This window comes from Octodon degus, unplaced genomic scaffold (assembly GCF_000260255.1).
Source record: "Octodon degus isolate 3935 unplaced genomic scaffold, OctDeg1.0 scaffold00296, whole genome shotgun sequence".
In the NCBI taxonomy this organism is placed as follows: domain Eukaryota; kingdom Metazoa; phylum Chordata; class Mammalia; order Rodentia; family Octodontidae; genus Octodon; species Octodon degus.
In genome coordinates, this window is record NW_004524872.1 from 1,234,268 (window position 1) to 1,242,543 (window position 8,276).

Below are 8,276 nucleotides of genomic sequence, written 5' to 3' on the forward strand. Positions count from 1 at the left end.
CTCTTCCTCTTCCTCTTCCTCTTCCTCTTCCTCTTCCTCTTCCTCTTCCTCTTCCTCTTCCTCTTCCTCTTCCTCTTCTTCTTCTTCTTCTTCTTCTTCTTCTTCTTCTTCTTCTTCTTCTTCTTCTTCTTCTTCTTCCTACCAAGGATTGAACTCAGGACCTTGCACTTGCCAGCTATCTCCCTGGACCCTAAGCAGGCCAAACAAAAGAAAAAGAAAATAACACAAATGATCAATGCAAGGTTAGATAAAGCTTCTTTTTTTTTTTTTTTTTTTTTTTTTTATGTCTATGGGGTGTTCAGGGTCTCACTACTAGATTGGACTTGCAGTGATCCATCTGTTTACAGCCTTCCAGAATCTGGGATTACAGGTGTGTGCCACCAGGCCCAGTCACAATTGCCATCACAGTGCACTCCTGGGGAAGGGCTGGCACAGCAAGCCTGGAGATCAAACCCCCGGCCCCTATGCCTGCTTGCAGGTACTTTAATCTGCTGAGCTATTTAGCTGGCCCTTCCATGATAAAGATTAAAAGAAATATAGCAATCAATTCATGTCCACAAACCTGACAACTTAGATAAAATGGAAAGAAAAAAATTCTTTCCAAAAATGATTGTTGGGCTGGGGAGATAGTTCAGTGGCATAAGTGCCTGCCTGGCAAGTGTAAGGTCCTGAGTTTGATTCCTGGTAAAAAACTAAAACTAAAAATAAAAAATTAAAAATTAAATTAAATTAAAGCCTATTTCTATAAAATAAATTTAATATATAATTCAAACTTTTGAAGAAGGAAAATTCTAGTCCCAGATGGCTTCACAGGTAAATTCTACAAATAGCTGAGCATTAAATAACAATTTTGTACATATTTTCCTACTATTCAAAAAAAATAAAGAACCCATCCTGTGAGACCAGCATAATCCTGACAGACAATACAGTAAAATAAAATAACAGGATAAGTCCCATGAATACACATAAAATCCATAACAAAATATACATAAAATCCAGAAAATAAAATTCAACAAGATATAAAAAAAAAATTCACAAAAAATAGGATTTAACACAAGAATGCAAGGATAGTTCAATATTTAAAAATTTTTTTTAAAATTTTTATGTAATTCACTATATAAGCAGAGAAAAAACCCAAAAATCTTCATAATTAAAATTCATGCAGGAAAAGCATTTTATAAATACATATTCATGAGCAAACCCCTCAGAAAATAAGAACTACAAAGGAACATACTGTCCATGGTAAAGTGCAGTCACCAAAAACTACAACAAACATTGCAGTGAAATACTGGTGTTTCCTCTCATCCCTCCTTTATAGTACTGTACATACAGCAAGGGAAGGGGAGAAAGCATTCATATTGGAAAGGAAGGAATGAAACTTTATATACATAAATGATATGATTATTTACACATAAGTTCCAAAGAATCTACTTAAAGGCTTTTAGAAGGGCTGGCCAGATAGCTCAGTGGACTAAAGCACCTGCTTGGGCAGAGCACAGTGGCCAGGGTTCGATCCCTGATGTGCCATGCCAGCCCCACCCCCCAGGTGCGCTGAGATGGCAATGAGACTGGGTGTGGTGACAGGCACCTGCAATCCCAGTGCTTGTGAGGCTGAAAACAGGAGGATCACTACAAGTCTGATCTATGTAGTGAAGCCCTATAGACTCTGTACTAAATACATTTTTTTAAAAAAAAGCTTTTAAAACTAAGACTAACTTTAGCAAGGCTACAGAATACAAGGCTAAAGTACAACGATTTATTTTTAATTCTATATCCTCACATTGAACAAGTGGAAGTTGAATTTTTCACACAAAAATCCATGAAATAACACTTATGTATAAGTCTTACAACATACATGCAAGCTCTGTTTACTGAAAACCAAAAAACAATGATAGAAGAAATCAAAGACCCAAATAACTGGAAAGAGACGGTATGTGGATGCACCGAGGACAATATCATCAAGATGTCGGTTCTTCTAAACTGATTTCTGTGCTCAACAGCCTCCAATCTAAGCCCAAATAGGATTTTTTTTTTTTTTTTGCAGAAATCAACAAGTTGATTCTAAAATAATTTTTAAACAGAAACAGCAAAAGAAGTTATGTTTGGAATCCACTATGTCCCCTAAACAGGCTCATTGTGTGCAAAAGCTCATTGGTTGCTGAGGGCCTCGGGGAAGTGACAGGACCATAAAAGCTCTAAATTCATCACTGGGTTAATATAACTACGAGATCATAATTGGATGGCATCAAATTAGTGTTTTGGTGGAAACCAGACTATGACCTCCATAAAAGATTTACATTACGGGCATCTAAATTCAGGATTATACCTGATCCTCATCACCATGACATGAGTGTCTTTCTTGCCCCACAGCCTTCCACCATCATACTTCTGACTCATTACAGGCCTCAAATTGATAGAGCTTGCCACAGTAAGTCTTTCCTCTTTCAAACAGTTAATCTCAAGTATTTCAGCACAGCAATGGAAAGCTGATTGGCACACACAAAAAAAATCAAGTTAGAATAAAAGGACATATTTGAAGGGAAAGAATTGTACCATATGATTTCCAGACCTCCTAGAGAGTTAAAATGGTCAAGATAATGTGGTTTTGTAGGAAGGATAGATGTAGAGCTCAATGGAGTAGAAGAGAAAGTCCAGATGCAGATGGGCACATATAGGCAATTGATTCACAATAATGTTGCAGAAGCAACTGCATGGAAAGAGAATGGCCTTCTCAACTAATGGTGCTGGAGCAATTGCATATCCATGAAGGCAATTAAACTCAACTGATATCTCACTGCATATGCAAAAATTAGCTCAAAATAGATGATAGGCTTACATGGAAAAGCTAAATAAAATCTTCAAGAGAAAATATAAAAGAGAAATTTTGTCATTTTGGATTAAGCAAGTACTTCTGAGATGCAGCCCTAGAAGTACAGTGGTACCTCAGTTCACAAACTGAATTCTTTGCACAACACTGGTCAGGCACTGAATTGGACGAGGACCAAATCAAACTCAGTGGTTAGGTTCAATGTTGACCTTATGGGGAAATTTGATTTAGTTCTCATCCAATTCGGTTTGTTATCAGAATTATTGAAAGAATTAAGTTTGTGAAGGTAGGTACCACTTTATAATCCATTAAAGAAAAAAATGTATAAAAGGTGCTCCATCAAAATTAACAATTTATAATCTTCAAGGCCTTATTAAGAAAATTAATAACAAAGCTACCCAACTGAGAAAAGTGTTTATTTAATTATCTATATCTCCTAAAGAACTTGTATTCAGAATATGTGAAGAATACTCAGGCAAACAAGGCAAATATCCAATGGGCAAAAGGTGTGAACAGACACACAGAGAAAAATATGTGGTCTGCAAATCAGCCTACAAAAAGCTGCTAACCACCACTAGTCATCAAGGAAATACAAATTAAAAACATAATGTGATACCACCACACAGCCATTAGACTAAAAATATAATTAAATTCAAACAAAGTGCTGATTAGTGCATGAAGCAACAGCAATGCTCACACATAACTGCTGGGAATACAAATGGTACAGCTACCTTGCAAACATTTGCCAGTTTCTCACAAAGCTCAGTATACCTTTATCATACAACAATCTCATTTGTATGCTCTTCTCTAGAGAAATGAAGATGCATGCTCCTACTAAAACCTGTACATGCTTATAGAAGCTTTACTTGTTACCCCCAAGTCTAGAAACAACCTACTGTTTGTCCACCAATCATGGAATAGCCCCAAGATTTGACACTACTCATGAATACAAATGAATGAACTACACACAACACAAGTGAACTTCAGATGCCTTGTGTCAGGTGAAAGAAGCCAAACTCAAAGGCTACACATGCTGTGCAATTTCATCTGTGAGATATGCTGAAAACTACATTAGTATTGGAATAAAACACAGATTGTCATTTGTTAAGCACTGGAGGTAAGGAAGGTTGTTACCCCCAGAGGAGACTGAGTGGTAATGAAACTCTTGTATTCTTCAGTGAATACTGTATATGTTCATCAGAATTGACAAATTGTACACTAAAAGACCTGACTTTACTGTATGCAAATTATACCCTAAAGAGGAGAAAGAGAGAGACAGACAGACAGACAGACAGACAGACAGACAGACAGACAGTACCTCTCATAGCAAATAGAAGAAAATTAAAGTATTCGACACTGTGACCAAATACCTGAGTAATGCATCTTTTAAAAGGAAAGACTTATGTTGATTCATGGTTCCAGCCCATGGCCTGTTGGCTTCACTGTTGAGGGCTTGTGGAAGAAGGGAGGGGTACAGCAAAGCTGTTCTTTAATGATCAAACTCCTTAAGAACTTGTACCCAAAATATGTGATCAATACTCAAATGAAGAAGGCAAGTATAAAGTGTGAGCTAGGAAGCAAAGCAAAGGGGGCAGAGCCAGAGAAAAAGAGGACTGGATATTGGCCCCATGCTTAGAACCCCCAATTCACTCCTTCAAGCAGACCTTACCAAATGTTCCCATAATCTTCCAATAAATAATGTCATGAAATTATTATCTTATCAGTGGGTCAACCCTTGAGGAGGTTAGCTAGTGCCCTTAGGACCTAATCACATTGCCAAAAGCTTTGGCAAGGAAAATGGCTGGTATTCAATTTTGGCTGACAATGTGGTCCTTGCTCGCCAGACCTCATGGGAAGTAAGTGGCAGTGTAAGTGATACTGATATACAATCACCCAGCAGAGCCTTTCCCCAAACCAGTAAAACTGCAAAAGGAGCCTGTGGTAGTCCCTCCTGTGCCCGGAGAGGACCTGAAATTGCCTCAACTTTCCATTGTGAGAAATACCAACACCTACTCATGCTATGCCTCCAGGGCAGGGGTCCCCTGCCTTCTTGGGAGCTTCCCACCCACTTTATGGAGCACATGCATATGGTAGCTCCTTCCTGGACCTACCTCCTCCAGACCTTGCATCCCACTGCTCCCACCACTGGGTATGGGGCACCAAGCCTGCCCCTCTTCACAGACTCTGCACTTTCTCAGGGAGTCTGACTCCTCTGAGGGCGCTGCTTCCTGTCCCAAATGGCTGTGACTGGGGACCGACCCAAATTCTCTGATGTTCAGAATCTTTTGTGGTGCTCTCTCTGGGAGAAAAGTCTGCCTCCAGTTAGTTTCCACCCTGAGCTCCTCTCCTACCCTCTTCACAGCATCTGCTGATGAATAAACAAATGCTGAGCTTTCGTTTTACGGAAAAGAGAGGTTCTGCCTCCTTCCAGGGTGCTGTGGGTGTTTTGTGGAAGAGGAGAAGTGTCTCTGGAGGTGGGCAGAGACTGGCTACAGTGGATTTCCGGTACCGGCCTCCTCTCTCTCCCATTGGCAAGAGCCAATATCACCCAGTGCTCCCGGTGCTGGCCATCTACATCCTCTCACTCAGAATAGTCATGCAAGGCTGGATGGTGTGGTCAGTCTAACGGACATCTTCAGCACTGAAACCACTGTGGGATGCACACACTGCACTAGCAGCAGTGCTGGGACCCTGTATTTCCCTGCGGAGCAGCAAGGCTGTGAGTCTCATCCCTGTCCATGCCATACTGGGGGCAGCACCATTGACAGTTGCATTGTTCTTCTCACTGGTGCATACTTTTTTCTTAGAGGAAAGACAGTTGAAATCCACCATTCATGCTCCTTCCCAATAGGCCGCACAGCCCTGGAGACATGGCAGTACCCTGTGGATTTGTGTGGGATGCAGAAACAGGCCACCTGGAGCCACTTTGGGGTCCAGCTTCCAAAGAAATGCCCACTGGTCCTTGGGATGTTCGGGTAAGCCTGTCCAAGCAGGTAGGCTGATGCTTCCCCACAGGCCACGCCGAGAAGTCCTTTCTGCTCTGCCATCTCTGGAGTCAGCCAGCCACAGATGTCTCCACTTCGAGAATCAAGGTGGAGAACAGTCCCTGCCACGTCTCCGCTTCCAGAGCTCACCTCACATTTCCACACTTGTCTTCCATAGCAAGCACCTCCCACGAGGAGGCCAGGCCCACCACGACCAAGGTCTTCCTTGGGGTCCTCCAACATTGCTGGAAGAGCTGGCTCTAGTTTTGTTTCAATTGTTTGTTAAAACTAATAACATGCTTCTTAATTTTCTGGAGCTTTGGAAAGGCAAACAAGGAAAAAAAAAATCAGCCTCCAACTGATTTTCTCTCCACCTTCCCAAATGAAAGAGAAGACGGAATGGATACCTGTGGTTAATAAATGCAAGTGGCTTAAATCAAAGCCCTGCTTCCCCTGAGGCGACTGCGACCGTGTAGCTCCCTGGCATCTCGGAAGCAGCTCTTTTCAACAGGTTTCAATGAGTGCCTGCCGGCCACGAAGGCACAAGCAATTCTCAGGCACATCAAACCCAAGAGTTTGTCACTTGGAAGCTTGGTGGAAAGATGCCAGGCGCAGTGTGGTGGGAGGAACGATGCCTTGTTAACCCCTTTTCTTCAAGGCATATTGCACCCCTCTGCCATGTTAGGTTGCATTTACCTTGGCCTTGAAGAAGTGGGACATTCTGCAGCACAGGCTATAAGTTCTTTTTTTCAGCTAGCATGAGCCAAATATAACAGGTAGCTGTCCAGACCTGTTTCAAAAGGATAAACCCCAGCTAAGCACATAAATAATATCCCCTGCCTTTTATCATATAAACATAGCCAGAGCGCCAAGTGTGTTCAAAGAACACAGGTTCTCATTGTTATCTCATTAAGTGCATTAAATATGAAGGAGAGAAAATGCTTTCACATCTTGGGCCTGGTTTAAACTATCAGGGAACAGATTAGAGTTAATTAATGCAGCAAACTCTGAAACTGGCTGCCATGGAGGCTCCCGACAGGATCCAGGCTCACTCCTGTCACAGACAGAATCCAGAAAACCAAAGTGGACAGTGACGTGCACCCTTTCCTGCCCCCACACCCCAACGTCGTAACCCTGAGTATTTAATCTGTAACTTGCAAACCTGATTGGGAGATAAACCTCCACCCGGGCCGGGCAGTTGGCGGACTCCAAGCAGAAACGGCGAAGGTCCCTCACCAGAGCTCCAGAAATTGCCCAGGGCTGCAGGCCACAAGCAAGACAGCCAAGCTGCTTCTGGCCAGGTGGAAAGAGCTTGCTGATTATTCATGCAACTGGATGAACAGGGATTTTTATCTTATAGCATGAGTCAAGAGATTAAAAATTCCATTGCAAGAGCGGGTGGAGACTAAACCTTGACTGTTAATTGTAAACTGAAAAACAAGGAGAAAAATCTATAAGCTTTGGTTCGGGTCATGCTGTGAACATGTGAAAGGTCCTCCTGTCCCCAAATTCCATTTTTCCCCCTAACCTCTGGACCAAGCAGCCAATCAGAAGGCAAAGAGCGCTTTCTCCCACCCCAAGTTTATGTCAGCTCTCCACCCATGCTCCAGGCCTCTTAGGAAGGAAAGCTCCATCCACAAACCACCCCTCACAGCCCAGGGGGACCAGGTGTAGCCTCAGATTGCAACACCCCAAAGTGTTTCTAATTTAAAATTGACCGGCTGCTCGCAGGCTGAAATCCAAGGCAAATGGAAGTTTACAAACAGCTGCCTAAAAAGCCCCCAAACAAGGCAGATCCAACAGAGAAGATATTTTGGCCAGCCTGGTGTGGAAATCCTAGCTACTTGGAAAGTGAAGCAAGAAGATCTCAAGTTCGAGGTCAGCCAAGGCAATTTAATAACATCCTGTCTCAAAAAACAAAAAATGTTTAAAGGAAGAGGGGGACAGTATTCCATAGCTGAGCACTAAACTAGCACGCACAAGGCACTGGATGCAATCCCTGGTACCCTGTAAAGGAGGCCCAAACCAGCGACTTTCTTCTTGTCCTTGTGCACTCATGGTCTTGCACCTGACAGTTCCTTAAAGTCTGAGAAAGAAATTCAAAAGATAAAATGGGGAATTGGTACTTTGATCACACACTGAACCATATATACTTAGAGAGAAAGAACATATATATGTGGGGATCATATATATGGTGAAAAAAAATATATATGTATATGTTTGGAGATATACCTGGAGAAAACATTCAGAGATATATTTGGAGAGAGATATATGGAGAAATACATACATTTAGAGATGTACATATATGTACACATTTTGAACATAGAGATATATATGCTCAAAAATATGTGTGTACATATATGGAGAAAAGAATCACACACCCAAGTGTCAGCAGGTGTTGGCCCCACTAGGGCACTAGGACCTTACACAACTGGCATTTGATCTTTTTTTTTTTTTTTTTTTTT